This window comes from Coregonus clupeaformis, chromosome 17, assembly GCF_020615455.1.
Source record: "Coregonus clupeaformis isolate EN_2021a chromosome 17, ASM2061545v1, whole genome shotgun sequence".
Taxonomy (NCBI): Eukaryota; Metazoa; Chordata; class Actinopteri; order Salmoniformes; family Salmonidae; genus Coregonus; species Coregonus clupeaformis.
In genome coordinates, this window is record NC_059208.1 from 27,987,581 (window position 1) to 28,006,287 (window position 18,707).

The 18,707-nt window shown below is 42.3% G+C and overlaps 1 long non-coding RNA gene across 1 annotated transcript in view; it reads right to left on the reverse strand.

The window, feature by feature from the left end:
• Positions 1-319: 319 nt before the first annotated feature.
• LOC121542429 overlaps positions 320-18,707 on the reverse strand; it is a 26,665-nt gene continuing 8,277 nt past the window's right edge. The window contains exons 2-3 of the long non-coding RNA XR_005995906.2: positions 11,674-11,755; positions 320-1,230 (exon numbers count right to left, since the gene is read on the reverse strand). This is a non-coding gene — a long non-coding RNA (uncharacterized LOC121542429). The remainder of the gene's footprint in view (positions 1,231-11,673; positions 11,756-18,707) is intronic.

The window sequence follows — 18,707 nt, forward strand, 5'->3', positions numbered from 1 at the left end:
TAGTTTGCTCAAATCAAGCCATAGGATGCATTAGGAATGTGTAATTCACCACAACACACTATGTAGGTGGTGTTTCCACATTTACCAAACACATACATGCTTGCAGGTCTTTGGGGGAGGAATGGGGAAATTCTAATGCATGGGAACTTCAACTCTATATTTACCTGTATTTAATTTATTTTATGATTAAATTGAGGTATACGATTCATTTCCAATATATCGTTCAGTCTGAATGGAAATAATATTACACAATAAAATACTCTAATTATTAGCAAAAATGATAATATAAATGACAAGATACATAGCTGTAGTTGTTCAGATGTATCCTACTTTATTATTGAAATAATGATACAAAAACGAATTTACAATTGTATTAAACACTTTCACAAGCTACCACCACACACTGAAAACATACAATTCGTTCTGTAACGAATAACAAAATAAAAAATCCTTTGATAAGTTAATTACGAAATAAAAGCAGCACACAGTGAAGCCACCAAACCATACCGATACTAAGACTGAGACTAACATCAAAATCCATTTTCAATTTCATCCCAGACAATGGAATACACCCAGCCTTTCATTTGTCATGCTTTTATATCAACAGTAACACATTCCACTATGATTTATTATTAAATTAATGCTATTCCCATCACACTTGTTTAGAGAGGCACTGTCCTCTCTCTAGTTTTACTGTCTTATGCTCTGATAGTTCATTGATGTTGAATAATAGTCCTAGCGTGCAGACATGCAGAAGCAGCCATAGGTCAAGTCAGTACAATACAACTCTACTTTAATCACAATTGAGAATTTAACAATGGTGGTTATGTTTCTGACCCATGCTCAAATGCTCCTGTTATGCCCCAGACACACAGTGAGATAATGAGTTTATTTTTAATTAGCCTCGACTAGTCTGTTTGAAAGACACTCATCCTCCACCAGTCTCGGCATGCATTTTGATCTGTCCTCCTGTGATCTGATACTGTGCCTTGCTGCCGGCGAGGGAGCTGGATGGGCTCCGGTGCTGCGGACAGTGGGGTGTGACCCTGGTGTTGGGAAGAAGCCGTGCCTGGCACTATAGCGGCCTGATTCACAACACCAGCTGTCCCGCCCCACCAGAAATCAGAGCTGTCTAGAGCTGCTCCCCCTGAGGCCCTCCTGAGGCCCTCCTGAGGCCATGCATCTTCCTGGGTGGATTCTACAGCTCTCAGGGGCTGATCCAGAGAGAATCTGGAAGTCAGATAAAAACAACAGCGTCATTATTCATCCATTCATCAGTATTACAGTCATTATTACAGTCATCTCTAATTCCTATTCAGTGCCATTCAGTTTAAGTTAGACCGTATCACCACTTTAATAAACTGCTAACATGGCTACAAATACAATGTCTAAACAATAAATACTTATAAAACATCTAGAGTGTACTACTGGGTGTGTGTAGGATCATTTAAATTAGGGGCGGTCTTCAGATGTGGCAGATACTGTTACAACATGCATAGTGCAGCAGAGTTTTCTACTTTAGAGTCTGGAAGTGTATTGAGGTCAAGGCAGAGATAGATGGAGCTGAGAATAACTGAGGACCACGGCTGTAGTTCTCTATCCAACTCTGTTTACACTGGGTTTGGGATGGGGTAGACAAGTCAAATGATGGGGAGACGGAGAGGTTTCACATAATATGCAAATGTATATTTTATTTAGAGTGAGATGAGGAAGTTTAGAAATCCAGCTAGAGAAATGTTACTCAATTAAAGACGCACTCCTGCTATTCTGAAACTTTTCCTGTTGAAAAACAATATCCCACGTATAAATACAGTCATGTACACACACATATGTTTGGAGCAAAATGTAGTTTTTTAGACACAACTGCAAACTTCAAGGAGTAGGCTATTCAAGGAGTTGGTCTGATGGTGCCCTCTGATGTCATCGGCCTCCCCCCTTGCTTGCGGGAACAATAGAGGAGCAATAGAGAACAGAAGAGGAAAGCCTCCCTCCACTTGTGCCATGTCATGATACCTGGACCACCTATTGAGATGTACCTTTTGTTAAGTAAATCAGGAGATAAATGAGGTGAAAAGGAGACTGGAGTGCAACTTTAACGATGAAGGAGGTTATGCTACACAGGAAATGAGAGCGAGAGACATCATCCAACAATGCCGCAGACCCATTACAGTGAGATTTGGATAAGCTTTTTTGTCTGTGCTAATTTAATGATTCCCAGAGGAAGGTCTGACTAACTGGCCTGGTTGTTATGCAGAGAGAGAGAGACAGACGGGAGGGCGTACTGGAGAGAGAAAACATCTTGTGAATCATAGCTCCACCATCTCAGCCAACTCTGTGAAAGGAGGTAAGCCTCTGCAGCCTGTCTGGCACCACGCTGTGTGACAGAGGTTAGAAAGAGGAAAGAGGTGCTGAGGTCATACTTAACTGTAACTGCCAGGGTGGAGCCAGAGCAGTAAAACAATGGTTCATATTGGCTGCTGCCTCAGTGACTGTGCATAAAGATTGAGGCTATGTTCCAAATGGCACCCTATGTAGTAGTGCTCCTATGGGTCTGGTCAAAAGTAGTGCACTATATAGGGAGTAGGGTGCCATTTGGGACACAGTTTGGGCAGGTCGAGGGACATCTTAAAAGGGCAAAGTGACCACAGTGATTGACATATTGTTGCTCAGACTTCAATTCCATCCCACCATACAACTAAATATCTTATTGATAGACAGGCACAAACTCAAACAAAGCTGCTTTGCTCTTAACCATCAACAGATACATTCCATGTTCCTCATCAATGGATGCCATTTTGTGAAAACATGGTTGACATATTAATATGAAACTCACTCTAAAAGCCATCAAAATACACTTGTAAGTGAGAAGAGCATACTAATGGTCTCACAGAAAGAGAGAGAGAGAGAGAGAGAGAGAGAGAGAGAGAGAGAGAGAGAGATACCGGTAGGTAGCTGCAATTGAAGCCGCCACGGTTTGGGGGCCAAACACCTTTACCACTGTTAGATGTAGTGTGACTCTATTAATCTGCAGTTTGTCCTCTCCCCTGGACATACTCCATCACTGTAGGGTCAAGTCCAGCTAATTCCTCCACAGTTGAACTTGTCACACAGCATACTATCCCAGCAATACCTTTCTGCCTGATCCTGTTCTATCCGCTCTGTTGCCCTTTCTGGTTAATCTAATTGTGACAAAGCCCACATAAGGGCTTTTGTGCCAAGAACTTCTTTATGGTTTAAAATTAAACGGCTTGGGCGCCCAGCTTTTGGACGATGGCCAGTGTCCTTCAGACAAAGAATGTCAGTGTGCTTAATAGGCAGAAACGTTCTCCCCTGTCCCGAAAAAAAGGCAGCCACCACACGCCTCAGTACTGCGCATGTCTGCTCCGACTACTTTCTGTCAAGGCAACAATGAAAACAGTTACATCTGAACTGCACCATAGTGTGAGAGGTTATTTTGGACAGGCCTGTTTACAGACATACAGCAATTTCTGTACAGACAAGATAAAGACAAATAAGCCTTTCAAAATTGCTTTTTTTGGGGGGTGGTACATAATGACCTGATTTTGATTTTCTCAAGTTCTGGAAGTGGCCAGAATTGACCATAGTTTCCAGTAGCTCTGGTCCAACTTGCTGAAGGCTCAGCATCAGAAAGCTGCACTTAATGCCCTGGACCAGAGCTAAGGTTCCAGCTGAGAACAAAGAAGATTGAGTACTTATTCCAGTTATTCTCATATAAAATATGATAATTTCCCAAACAACAGCCAAGCCAAGCATCATTTCACACAAAAGGGGCCACCAGACACAAGCTATGTCACTATTTCTGACACCGCCACATTGTCTGAACAAATCTATTTCCTTTTCATCAGATCTCTATGTAATCTACATTCAGAGCTGTCATGTCCTCTGTGCTGTGTTGTATTCCATTCTGTGGATTCCATGATATGATTCCATTATGGGGGAGTCCCGTCGGCACAGCAACATACCTCCTTGACAATTCGTTTTGCGTATCACCCATTCATTACAATATTTGCTTAGCAGAAACCCTTAAAATGATTAATCTACCTCTCACTGTTCCAATGTGGTCATAAGCACCTGAATTCCCCTTGGAGAAATTCAGGATCAATACATTCTCAAGGCGAATATGCTTATCCCACTCACAAGCTAAGAAAAGTGTCTTACAGAACCCATAATGATATACTGTAGCGTGGCACAGTACCAGTCCAGGTGTCCATGTGTAAGGGCTAAACCAGTCATTTGAGGTGTAAAAGAGAGAAATAAAAAATAATGCCCATTCGAGAGAAAAAAATAGGAGACCTTCCTTAGAGTAAAGACCCTTTGACAAGCAATTAAGGACTTGTTCATTGTCTTGCTTGGGCTATTACCTAAACGCAGGCATTAGTTAGCATTAATGGCTTCTCACAGTAATTAAAACTCCCTTCTAAATGAACCTGGTGCCCGACCAGACCGTGTGCAGTGTGTCCCCTGTGTCTCCAGACAAGCCCCTGCCTACCCCACCCATCCTCCCACCTCGGGCCACATTTCCCTCCCTCTGGCCTGGCTTTGTGCTGATGGACGAGCCCATCCCTCACGGTCCTCCCAGACTCCCAGACAGCTGTGCTTAGCCTGCAGAATGGAGAGAGAGAGACTTTGAGACTTGCTTACTGGATGAAAGCAACCATTTGTTTCCTAATGGAACCTTCAGCCCTCCCGGAATATCAATTATATACTGTACACCCAGAAATAAGACATTGGCATCATCACCACCTTGGTAATTCATCTCTTTTTGAGGGCTTGGCATCCCTGGCTGTGTCTGTGGGTTTTTTGTTTTAGCACAAACTGGCTGATGTGTGATACAGCGTTCAGGAAATAGGGGACATGTCGATGGTATTGTATCTAATAATAACATCTGCAAATCTGTAAAATTGCACAGTTAGTATCGAATTCTATTACATTTTACGTTTTAGTCATTTAGCAGACGCTCTTATCCAGAGCGACTTACAGTTAGTGAGTGCATACATTTTTATACTGGCCCCCCGTGGGAAACGAACCCACAACCCTGGCGTTGCAAGCGCCATGCTCTACCAGCTGAGCTACAGGGACTATGAATGTGGAAATTCCTCTCACTGATAATATCACCTGTATTATGGGAAATGTATCATCCTAATCAATCTGAAATGGTTTTGCCTTTCCTATGGATTTCCATTTCCAAATATTTTTTGAGAAAAAGCCCAAACAAATTCAACAGAAACTTGTTTTGGCATGCAATACAGAAGGGGAAATATCGACTGCTTCAGACAGACAGGTTGAGTTGTGTCCTCTTATCATGGATGCAGCAGCTGTGAGGAACAGCCCAGGTGACAGAAAGGCACCATCTCATCAGCCTTCCCACAGCCTGTCAATCCTGCAGAATGGACTGACTGACATATCCCTTGCATACACCACTACAGCAACCTTCCCACAGCCTGTCAATCCTTCAGAATGGACTGATTGACATATCCCTTATATACAACAACCTTCCTATAAGCCTACCTTAAAACAACACTATTTCAGTATGTCAGTATATTTCTTTCCTTCCTTAACTCGACATCGGAAAGATCAACATTTGCTTTCATGTTTCACTCCTAAACTGAAATGAAATGAGAGAGAGAGAGAGAGAGAGAGAGAGAGAGAGAGAGAGAGAGAGAGAGAGAGAGAGAGAGAGAGAGAGAGAGAGAGAGAGAGAGAGAGAGAGAGGGGAAGGAAGGAGATGTAATGAGAGTGTTTAAGGGAGGTTCCTGTCTGTCGGTGGAAGGCAGTCTGCTCATTAAGCTATAGAGAGAACAGAGAAGGCAGTCTGCTCATTAAACTATAGGGAGAACAGAGAAGGCAGTCTGCTCATTAAGCTATAGGGAGAACAGAGAAGGCAGTCTGCTCATTAAACTATAGGGAGAACAGAGAATGCAGTCTGCTCATTAAACTATAGGGAGAACAGAGAATGCAGTCTGCTCATTAAACTATAGGGAGAACAGAGAAGTGTGTGTGATGATCGAGCCACTGGTCTGGATCTTTCTGCATGGATTCATCAGTTCCTCTGTGGGACACACACACACACACACACACACACATACACACACACATCTGATGATATTGTGGTTCCCAGACAGTCACAGAACACATGGCTAACATTGACAGACAGTCCTCGCTGGAGCTCTGTCCTCCATCCTTCTCCCTCATTCCTCTCTGACACGATAACATTATGGACAGATTTGATACATACAGTGGGGAGAACAAGTATTTGATACACTGCCGATTTTGCAGGTTTTCCTACATAGAAAGCATGTAGAGGTCTGTAATTTTTATCATAGGTACACTTCAACTGTGAGAGACGGAATCTAAAACATAAATCCAGAAAATCACATTGTATGATTTTTAAGTAATTAATTTGCATTTTATTGCATGACATAAGTATTTGATCACCTACCAACCAGTAAGAATTCCGGCTCTCACAGACCTGTTAGTTTTTCTTTAAGAAGCCCTCCTGTTCTCCACTCATTACCTGTATTAACTGCACCTGTTTGAACTCGTTACCTGTATAAAAGACACCTGTCCTGTCACGCCCTGGCTCTGGGGACTCTTAATTGTTGAGCCAGGGTGTGGATTTTCTATGTTTTGTTTGCTATGGTTTTCGTTCTAGATCGGTTAGATCTATGTTGGCCAGGGTGGTTCCCAATCAGAGGCAGCTGTAGCTCGTTGTCTCTGATTGGGGACCATACTTAGGCAGCCTGTTTTCACTAGTCATTGTGGGATCTTGTTCCGAAAGGTTTGTGTTAACCTAGGACTTCACGTTTCGTTTGTTGTTTTGTTCGTGTGGTGTACTTCAATAAAAGATGTACGTTTATCACGCTGCGCCTTGGTCCGCTTCATCTATCGACGATCGTGACATGTCCACACACTCAATCAAACAGACTCCAACCTCTCCACAATGGCCAAGATCAGAGAGCTGTGTAAGGACATCAGGGATAAAATTGTAGACCTGCACAAGGCTGGGATGGGCTACAGGACAATAGGCAAGCAGCCTGGTGAGAAGGCAACAACTGTTGGCGCAATTATTAGAAAATGGAAGAAGTTCAAGATGACGGTCAATCACCCTCGGTCTGGGGCTCCATGCAAGATCTCACCTCGTGGGGCATCAATGATCATGAGGAAGGTGAGGGATCAGCCCAGAACTACACGGCAGGACCTGGTCAATGACCTGAAGAGAGCTGGGACCACAGTCTCAAAGAAAACCATTAGTAACACACTACGCCGTCATGGATTAAAATCCTGCAGCGCACGCAAGGTCCCCCCTGCTCAAGCCAGCGCATGTCCAGGCCCGTCTGAAGTTTGCCAATGACCATCTGGATGATCCAGAGGAGGAATGGGAGAAGGTCATGTGGTCTGAAGAGACAAAAATAGAGCTTTTTGGTCTAAACTCCACTCGCCGTGTTTGGAGGAAGAAGAAGGATGAGTACAACCCCAAGAACACCATCCCAACCGTGAAGCATGGAGGTGGAAACATCATTCTTTGGGGATGCTTTTCTGCAAAGGGGACAGGACGACTGCACCGTATTGAGGAGAGGATAGATGGGGCCATGTATCGCGAGATCTTGGCCAACAACCTCCTTCCCTCAGTAAGAGCATTGAAGATGGGTTGTGGCTGGGTCTTCCAGCATGACAACGACCCGAAACACACAGCCAGGGCAATTAAGGAGTGACTCCGTAAGAAGCATCTCAAGGTCCTGGAGTGGCCTAGCCAGTCTCCAGACCTGAACCCAATAGAAAATCTTTGGAGGTAGCTGAAAGTCCGTATTGCCCAGCGACAGCCCCGAAACCTGAAGGATCTGGAGAAGGTCTGTATGGAGGAGTGGGCCAAAATCCCTGCTGCAGTGTGTGCAAACCTGGTCAAGACCTACAGGAAACGTATGATCTCTGTAAATGCAAACAAAGGTTTCTGTACCAAATATTAAGTTCTGCTTTTCTGATGTATCAAATACTTATGTCATGCAATAAAATGCAAATTCATTACTTAAAAATCATACAATGTGATTTTCTGGATTTTTGTTTTAGATTCCGTCTCTCACAGTTGAAGTGTACCTATGATAAAAATGACAGACCTCTACATGCTTTGTAGGTAGGAAAACCTGCAAAATCGGCAGTGTATCAAATACTTGTTCTCCCCACTGTATCCAATATAGTCCATTGGCATCTGTAACATGCCAGGCAACATCCCAACAGGCAGTAGCATTGGAGAGTAAAAGGAGCCTTGTTTGTGCTACAGCTGCAGAGGGTACCTATACGGCTGCCTGCTCCTCCACTGTGGTGCTATTTCACTGAGTGTTTAGCAGGCGTGGCACTGCAGCACTGCTGATGGAAACAACCAGCTGTTCTCCACAGAAAGAAAGACAGACAGACAGACAGACAGACAGACAGACAGACAGACAGACAGACAGACAGACAGACAGACAGACAGACAGAATAACTGACAGACAGACACACCCCTGAGCCACCTTGGCTTTATAGGAGTAGGGGTAAACAGTGGAAGTCAGTTCATGTGGTTAATAGATGGTAGTAGTGGTAAACAGTGGAAGGCAGTTCGTGTGGTTAATAGATGCTAGTAGTGGTAAACAGTGGAAGGCAGGCCAGTTCATGTGGTTAATAGACGGTAGTAGTGGTAAACAGTGGAAGGCAGGCCAGTTCATGTGGTTAATAGACGCTAGTAGTGGTAAACAGTGGAAGGCAGGCCAGTTCATGTGGTTAATAGACGGTAGTAGTGGTAAACAGTGGAAGGCAGGCCAGTTCATGTGGTTAATAGACGCTAGTAGTGGTAAACAGTGGAAGGCAGGCCAGTTCATGTGGTTAATAGATGGTAGTAGTGGTAAACAGTGGAAGGCAGGCCAGTTCATGTGGTATGAAAATGTATGCACTCACTAACTGTAAGTCGCTCTGGATAAGAGCGTCTGCTAAATGACTAAAATGTAAATGTAAATGTTAATAGACGCTAGTAGTGGTAAACAGTGGAAGGCAGTTCATGTGGTTAATAGGTGCTAGTAGGGGTAAACAGTGGAAGGCAGGCCAGTTCATGTGGTTAATAGACAGATGCTAGTATGGGTAAACAGTGCGTCTAGACAGACTAAAGCACTAGGCCACTACATGCCAATGATTGAAGTAGTACACAGTGCTAATAGTATTCAAGGAGGTTGAAGATGACTTAAATGTTATGTCTGCGTCCCACATGACACCACATTCCACTGTAATGCTATGGTCTGCACTGAACTCTGCAAAAACACCATCATATCTTATCAAATAACCAACAAGTAAAAGCCATTGATCAGAGCCTGTACTATTGATCTGAGGACAGATACTGTATATGTGAATACCTGGTGCCTTGATTAAAACAGGAAGGATGAATGTCATTACAGGATATCAAGAGAGAGTAAATAAATGTGTGACTTCTCTCTTCCTTCAACACCATCCCTTCTCCCCCCAGCTAGCTGTGCTAAATATTTCTCTCTGTGCATCTCTCCTAAATTGAGACGTCATTTATAAAACGGAGAGCCGACGGTAGTGCATTACTAATTCCATTAAAGGATTGTTTTTCTTAATTTGTTTCACAAGAACTTGGTACCCTTCTGCTGTCTGAAACGCAGCACATTTCTCCTCCTTTCAAAAATACTTGAATCCAACGCGACCACCTTCAGGCTATACTGTGAAAGTAGTTAGAGTCATTTCGTGGTCACATTAACATCATTATAGAATCCGTAACAAAGCAGAATATGCCCTTTTCCTTATTGGGGAACGTGAGGATGTGCTCTTGTTATATTTGCCACAGTACCAGAACAACACAAGGGAGAGGAATTACCAGCTACTCATTAGAACATTATAACAAAAGATGATCATCGTGGACCCCAGGAAGAGTAGCTGCTGCTTTTGCAAAAGCTAATGGGGATCCAAATAAACAAATACATAAACATATCTATTATATTCAACATCTTCAATGTTTTACATAAATTCATGTGCAACTCAATTACATAAAAATCACATTTCATACAGGTACCTATGAAAGACATGGAATTGGATAGCATATTTCACATATCATTATTTCAGTCATAACTTAAATATGATGGGCAATCAATATTAATCTAGAATAACTATAGCACAAAATCAAAGAATGACTATATGGTGTATTTATGAACTCCACAAAGATATACTGTCCCATGCAGACACATGCCTGGGTTTCACTGTTTTTGATAACCAATTATGCCTTTGTAGATCTAGTTAAAAATATCTATGTGGATTGTGGACTGATACAATGATTTCCCCTGGGGCTATAAAGGGCTGTTTGGTTTATTTCACCAGTTAAACTTGAATATAGGAGAGCTGCCAAGCCGCTGAGGGAATTAAGCAGAGTGAAAGGCAGAGTGGTGCTGCTGAATAGGCAGATTGGCAGGGCCAGCCTACCCTTCTACTCTACTCTAACAAGTCCACACAATGAACACACGACCAGCCCCATTACCCACCGAGCTACAGTGAAGAGACAGGGAGGCAGGGGCTGAAGATTAAAGACATTTTCATAAGCCCATCCGCTGTCTATTATTGGTCACTTGTAATTTATCCCTATCCCAGTCGAGCCTTCTCACAATAGTGATTTTAAACATAGAACTACTAATGTTTACTCATGTGATGTGAAGTTTATATAAAGAAATATGTTTCTGTAGGATATGATCTTGAATATTGTTTCTCCCCTTTGACAGAATTAGAACTTTGTCTGTGGAAAAAGTAGAACATGGAAATGTCTGTCAACATTTTAATGGTATAGGATACATCTATCTACATTTTAGCATTTTGAATTTGACTCCATCATTCTATTTCGACTACAAATTTGTTTTAGCTGTATTAAACTTCACCAGCAAACAGTGCTGTTTGGGAGAGAGGAAATGTAATTTCCAATGTATTTTTTTCTATAGGTCGTTGTGTCGGTCATCAGTCGTGTTAAGCGACTCCAGTTTAAACAAGTGAGGCTGAAATAAATGCAGTAGATAACAGTGGAAGGGAGATGACCTTGACTTGATTGGCATCAAATTATTGGAACATGTTATCTTCTTCTCACATATATTACAGTAAAAAACAAAAAGGTTGGTTCACTAGTACGCAGCAATCAATCAGGTTCATTACATTGATTCAAATAGGTTTGTCTTTAAAATTGTTTATATATTTTACTGTGAAATGTAGGTATGATGAAGTAGCTCGTTTTAGTCTTTGTTGCAAGTTTTACAGCAAAATGTCATGAATTGAAATAATTACTATTGTGATGAAAAATGCATAATGAATGATACACACTTCTCTGCAACAATATATTTGAATACATTTGTGTGATAAAATGATATATTCTGGAACCTTTTATTTTGCTGCTACAACTTGCTTAAATTACAAACTCCTAGACACAATAAATTACTACCATAGATTTCATGAAGCAGAAGGGCAATTTACTGTAGGATTGACTTGCCATGCATTCTCAAATCGAGTTTGGGCATTATAAAGTGAAAGAAGTCACAGCTCCTTTAATGCAAATTCATTCAGATCCCTAATGGCCTTAGAACTGTAGACATATCATTCTATAGTGAGAACAGCAGGGTGTTAGAAAGATGGCATACATACCTCTGACGCCACGTCAGTCCCCCTGGCTTTGAGAGAGACGTCAGGACAGCACATCATTCAGTTGTGGTGAAAGCCCTGCAGCCTGTAAAAAGAAGAAGACAGATATTTTTGTCATGTGCATAAATATCTCTGTTCTGTTGTGTGAAGGCATCATTGTGATATACATAGAACCATTTAACAAACACACATGCACTCATGTACACGCACACGCACACACACATGTTTTAAACCTGTATTGTCTTAAACCTGAAATCTGAATGTATTCGTATCAGTATCAATCAAACTGAGACCTACAAATAAGTCAAATACTGGTCTAATATATCTAGTTGTATTGTTCTAAAGCAGCAGTCTACCCTTCCTCTCTTTTCAGACAGTGGAGGGAGGTGAGGACACAGTGAGGACTCTCAGTGCTTATCCTCTCCCAGGCAGTAGACAGCTAGGCAGTAGGCAGGTAGGCAGTAGACAGGTAGGCAGTAGACAGCTAGGCAGTAGACAGGTAGGCAGTAGACAGCTAGGCAGTAGGCAGGTAGGCAGTAGACAGCTAGGCAGTAGGCAGGCAGGCAGTAGGCAGGCAGGGTGGTGATGCGGCCCGCTCCGCTCTACCCTGCCTGGCTGATAATAGGGTCATTAATCATGCGTCCACAGACTGCTCTCTATCAGATGTAGGTCCTATGATTATGGCCATTGATTGGGGTGAAATAGTCCTCTGCTGCTTCTACTGCTGCTTGGACCAATCTTGTCCAGGCTTGTTGGGGCGTGATTGTTTATTAGTTGACTCATTGATTAAAGGATGAAAGCTAACAAAATGGAGTCTGAATGATTTCCCTCTCATTAATATGTGTAGTAGATGATCGGCTCTGTGGTTCAGTAGGTCCATAGGACATATAGTATAACATAGTATAGTATAAAATAGTATAGTGTACTGAATTGTAGTATAGTAATAGTATAGCAATAGTATAGTGTAGTGTAGTGTAGTGTAGTGTAGTACAGTATAGTATAGTATAGTATAGTATAGTATAGTATAGTATAGTATAGTGTAGTATAGTGTAGTATAGTGTAGTATAGTGTAGTATAGTGTAGTATAGTGTAGTATAGTGTAATGTGGTATAGTATAGTATAGTAATAGTATAATATTATGTGGTATAGTGTAGTATAGTACTATAGTGTAGTGTAGTATAGTATAGTGTAGTATGGTATAGTATCATAATAATATAGTATAGTGTAGTATAGTATAGTGTAGTATAGTGTAATATAGTGTAGTGTAGTGTAGTGTATAGTCAGCATGGCTCAACTCCCTCCAGGAGTAATATGTTTTATCATTTTACATTTTTCCCAAATGTACAAGGGAGGTCCTTTCCCCTCTTTCTACTGTCCTAGATTATGTTTCTACATATTTACAATAAAATGTATAATATATAAAGTACGAGAATTGCATAAATATTGAATCTAGAACTTGGATTCAATAAGGAAATATTCACAAGGCGTATTGTAGGAATTATAGACACAATTCACAAGCTGTTTTCACCTAATTTTCAACTGAAATATGGGCGGGTGTCACGCCCTGACTCAGAGGACTCGTATTTGTTGAGTCAGGGTGTGTATTTTCTGTGTGGTATGATCTATGTTGGCCGGTGTGGTTCCCAATCAGAGGCAGCTGTCGCTCATTGTCTCTGATTGGGGGCAATACTTAGGCAGCCTATTGGCACTAGTGGGTTGTGGGATCTTGTTCCGTTTGAGGTATGTTGTTTGTCTACCTTGGACTTCACGTTTCGTTTCATTTGTTGTTTTGTCGTGGTGTTTATTCAGTATAAATAAACATGTATGCATATCACGCTGCGCATTGGTCTGACCCGTCGATGAACGATCGTGACAGAAGATCCCACCAAACGAGGACCAAGCAGCGTGTTCAAGAGCAAACGCCGGGAATTCAACAGGAGGTTACATTAGTAGATGTCCTCCTCGGTTGGGGGATAATTACGGAGGAGGAGGCCGTCCGTTACCGGAAGGCGCCAACAGTGCCGACGACGGAGACCCGAGAGGCAACCCCAAGAACATTTTTTGGGGGGGCACATGGTGTGGACGACGAGGCAGCAGGAGGCCGTTAAAGGGCGGATCTGCAGGTTAGGAGAGGAGGCCACCATGTTACGGGGGCTATTGGTTCAGAGGGAGCAGGAGTTATTTGGTCAGAGGGAGGAGCTACAGGAGGCTAAAAGGGAGAAGGAAAGTGTAGAGGCACGGTGAGAGGAGCTGGTTAGGCAGCAGAAGGAGCGGGGGTTTATAAATAAACATGAATGCATTTCAAGCTGCGCCTTGGTCTGACCCGTCGATGAACGATCGTGACAGCGGGTCTGTTTAAATTTTTTGGGTGGGGGACTTCCGGTTAAGCACTTCCGGCCAATAGTTCGCCGCTAGCTAGCTAACGTTAGATCGCTATCGCTTCTCACAACTTTCCAAACATGGATTCACGCAAAACAGGCATTACTCTCAGGAGCAACAACTTCTTTACATTCCCATGTAATGACAGTCAGACACATCCAGGATAGTGCCTGTCTTCCATCACCTGATTAAATGTGACAGTAATGACAGTCAGACACATCCAGTATAGTGTCTGTCTTCCATCACCTGATTCAATGTGACAGTAATGACAGTTGAAGTTGAATTCAATCCCAGTCTATTCTTAACGCTCCCTCATTGTCTCTCAAACAATACGCTGCTGGACAAACAATGATTTTACGTAGAACACCCTAACCTGAAAATACACACATAATAAGCTTTAAAACAAAACGAGGTTACAGAATTAGGGCAGTCTAAAACATGGATTGAAATAGAAATGTGACAAAGCTCCCGGGTCCAGTCAAAATGGCTTCTGTCTTTGTGTGCTCCACTAATGTACCCCCCTGTATATATAGCCTCCCTACTGTCACTTTATTTTACTGTATATATAGCCTCCCTACTGTCACTTTATTTTACTTCTGCTCTTTTTTTTCTCAACACTTTTTTTGTTGTTGTTTTATTCTTACTTTTTCTGTTTAAAATAAATGCACTGGTGGTTAAGGGCTGTAAGTAAGCATTTCACTGTAATGTCTGCACCTGTTGTATTCGGCGCATGTGACCAATAAAATTTGATTTGATTTGATGTGATTTAATGAAAGGATACAGCTGTGTGGACACTGAACACCTCTGATGGTTCCTCTGGTTTTACACAGTAGCTATGTGTTGTAGCTATGTCTTTTCCTTACACTGTCAGATAAATACTGTGAAACTATAAGGCAATCGATATGAAACATGCTTCGTTGTAGTTTGAGTATAACATTTGAAATGTGTGCAAAAAAAACAGAGATTTTTGTCTACCTCTATTGCATATGCTTTTCAATGGTCAGGTGTGAGCATGTCTATGGATTTGCGGTAAAGATTTTTTACAGTAAGTGTTTCTTGCAAATGTGGTTGGCGCTTATCTTGTATGTTACGGTATATGACTTCTCTCTGCCAGGTTTTACATAGTGAATACACTTCACTTAATAAGGTGAAAATCAGCAAGGAGAAGAGAGAAAGGGGTGTGTATGTGTTTCTTAAGTTTCCTAACGCACCCCCACACCAACTCCTGTAGATAAAACCCATAGCGAGCTCTGTCACTCAATTACTGTCTCTTTTTATCTTCCGTTAACATACCTGCCATCCTCAGCGAGGAATTAAAGCACAATCTCTCTCTCTCTCTTTTCCTCTCTCTCTCTGAGTGGGGGAGTAAGAAGAAGCTAAGCAGAAAGTGGGGTGGATTAAATTTAGAGCTAATAATTTAGCAGTATAAAAAAAAGGCCAGATTTGGGGTTTTCATAACCAAACGTTTTCTTCGTACTAAAACATGAATGTCTTTTGGTTTCTTTAAATACTAGTATGGTGTGATAAATAACAGGTCTAATATAAATAAACTGCCTGGTACCACCCCACCACATAGGAGACGGCTCAAATGGCGGCATGGAAATCGCTGACATTTTGTGGCAGAGTTTTTCTCACTTGCCCGGCAGCAGCAAATCCCCTGTTGAGAGGACAGAGTGTGAAATCCATTTACGACAGATTCCGGCAGAAAGCTTGACATCTCATTGAAAAGATACCCCTCTCAAAATATGGAACAAGGCCTGTAGGTGTCAAATGTATCACATTCTTATAGCCTCAGTCCCCCAGCCAATCTCCTGTTGATTGTGTTAGTGTGTACATAGATAAAACAGCCTGGGTAATTGTTTCTTGTTTAATTTCCTATCTATACGTGGCAGCGGAAACAAGCATGTCCTCAGGCAGCAAACAAACATGACTGCAACACCAAGGTTACTGAATCACAAAGAAAAGAAATCGTCTGAAAAGGAGCACATTAAAGGATTCAGTGAGAAAGTCCCTGAGGATGACAGTACAGCAGGCCCCAGATCAGTTTTTACTACGTCTACGTTCCAAATGGAACCCTATTTCGTACACTACTAAAGCCCAAGGAATTATGTAGGAAATAGGTTGCCATTTGGGACGCATCCTAAGGCCATTCTACAGCAGACACACTCCTGACCTTGCCTTTAAACATGACAATGGGTTCACTTTTAGAAGTCTTACTCATACTTCCAGCGTCTTTGTACGAGGTATCACGGTATTACCTTTACATTTTAGTTATTTAGCAGACGCTCTTATCCAGAGCGACTTACAGGAGCAATTAGGGTTAAGTGCCTTGCTCAAGGGCACATCGACAGATTTTTCACCTAGTCGGCTCGGGGATTAGAACCAGCGACTTTTCGGTTACTGGCACAACGCTCTTAACCACTAAGCTACCTGCCGCCCCATTGTTCCTCTCCCTCCTAGTAGTTCACCACTCACCCTTAATGTAATTTTATAACACAATCCTGTACTAGACAGACTGTGCTTGGGGAGTCACGCAGTGTATATTCATAGACTACACCATGCTACACCATTCAGAGTAAGAACCCCAGTCATTTTCCAATAGGAAACTAAATCTAAAAGCCCTAGAATGGCAGATGTGGCAGACAAGTCTGTTGCAGTTAGTTCCCTGCAGTCTCCAGTTGCTTAGTTACTTTCAGCGGGTGGCTCATGCTCTCTAGGCCATAGCCTAGTAGGGTCTAACTTCTCCTTCCGTATCCTTCCACCTCCCCTGCAGTGTTAGCTGAGAGGGGGATGTAGGGTCTAACGTCTCCTTCCGTATCCTTCCACCTCCCCTGCAGTGTTAGCTGAGAGGGGGATGTAGGGTCTAACTTCTCCTTCCGTATCCTTCCACCTCCCCTGCAGTGTTAGCTGAGAGGGGGATGTAGGGTCTAACTTCTCCTTCCGTATCCTTCCACCTCCCCTGCAGTGTTAGCTGAGAGGGGGATGTAGGGTCTAACTTCTCCTTCCGTATCCTTCCACCTCCCCTGCAGTGTTAGCTGAGAGGGGGATGTAGGGTCTAACGTCTCCTTCTGTATCCTTCCACCTCCCCTGCAGTGTTAGCTGAGAGGAGGACTGGGAACTATGCTCTGGGAGCCATTTCCATGGAGAAGTGGACTGGAGGGAGGTCAGATAAGGATGAACTACTACTGTTTTACTGTTCCAGGAGGAAACTGCTGCACTACTATTCTAGATTAACATGGTCACTGAGGAGGAGACTGCTGCATTACCATTCTAGAATAACATGGTAACTGAGGAGGAGACTGCTGCATTACCATTCTAGAATAACATGGTCACTGAGGAGGAGACTGCTGCATTACCATTCTAGAATAACATGGTCACTGAGGAGGAGACTGCTGCATTACCATTCTAGAATAACATGGTCACTGAGGAGGAGACTTCTGCATTACCATTCTAGAATAACATGGTCACTGAGGAGGAGACTGCTTCACTGATACTCCACAGCGTATGTACTGTACAATGTTCTCACAACGGTCAGCTAAACACCAAGAAAGACATTTTAAGAATTTCAGTTCTTAGAGTTTCTAGTATTTCTTTGAACCCAATTCCCCAATTTTAGGTCACTTTACCCCGACCTACAGTTGAAGTCGGAAGTTTACATACACCTTAGCCAAATACATTTAAACTCAGTTTTTCACAATTCCTGACATTTAATTCTAGTAAAAATTCCCTGTCTTAGATCAGTTAGGATCACCACTTTATTTTAAGAATGTGAAATGTCAGAATAATAGTAGAGAGAATGATTTATTTCAGCTTTTATTTCTTTCATCACATTCCCAGTGGATCAGAAGTTTACATACACTCAATTAGTATTTGGTAGCATTGCCTTTAAATTGTTTAACTTGGGTCAAACGTTTCGGGTAGCCTTCCACAAGCTTGAAAAACAAGTTTTAATGACTCCAACCTAAGTGTATGTAAACTTCAACTGTATATGTACATATCTACCTCAATGACCTCGTACCCCTGCACATCCACTCGGTACTGGTACCCCGTGTATATAGCCAAGTTATCGTTACTCATTGTGTATTTATTCCTTGTGTTATCATTTTTATCTATATTTTTCTCTCTGCATTGTGGGAAGGGCCTATAAGTAACCATTTCAGCTGTTGTTTACGAAGCATGTGACAAATTAGTAATTACTTGACCTCAACCGATACGCTTTTCCGGATATTCACTATCTGATACTGAGATGTCTAAGTGTGCGTCCCAAATGACACCCTATTCCCTATATAGTGCACTATTTTTGACCAGAGCCCTATATAGTATATAGGGAACAGGATGCTATTTGGGATGTGTACTAAGGCTCAGTCGGTATACAGGTTAAATCTCACATTCACCCCACGATAGGATTGTTTAATGCAAAGTCAAATGAGATATTTGTAAATTTTTTTGGTCATTTAGCAGACGCTCTTATCCAGAGCGACTTACAGGAGCAATTAGGGTTAAGTGCCTTGCTCAAGGGCACATCGACAGATTTTTCACCTAGTCGGCTCGGGGATTAGAACCAGCGACCTTTCGGTTACTGGCACAACGCTCTTAACCACTAAGCTACCTGCCGCCCCATCTTGACCTCTGCCTGGCACAGACAGAAAACCTGGGGT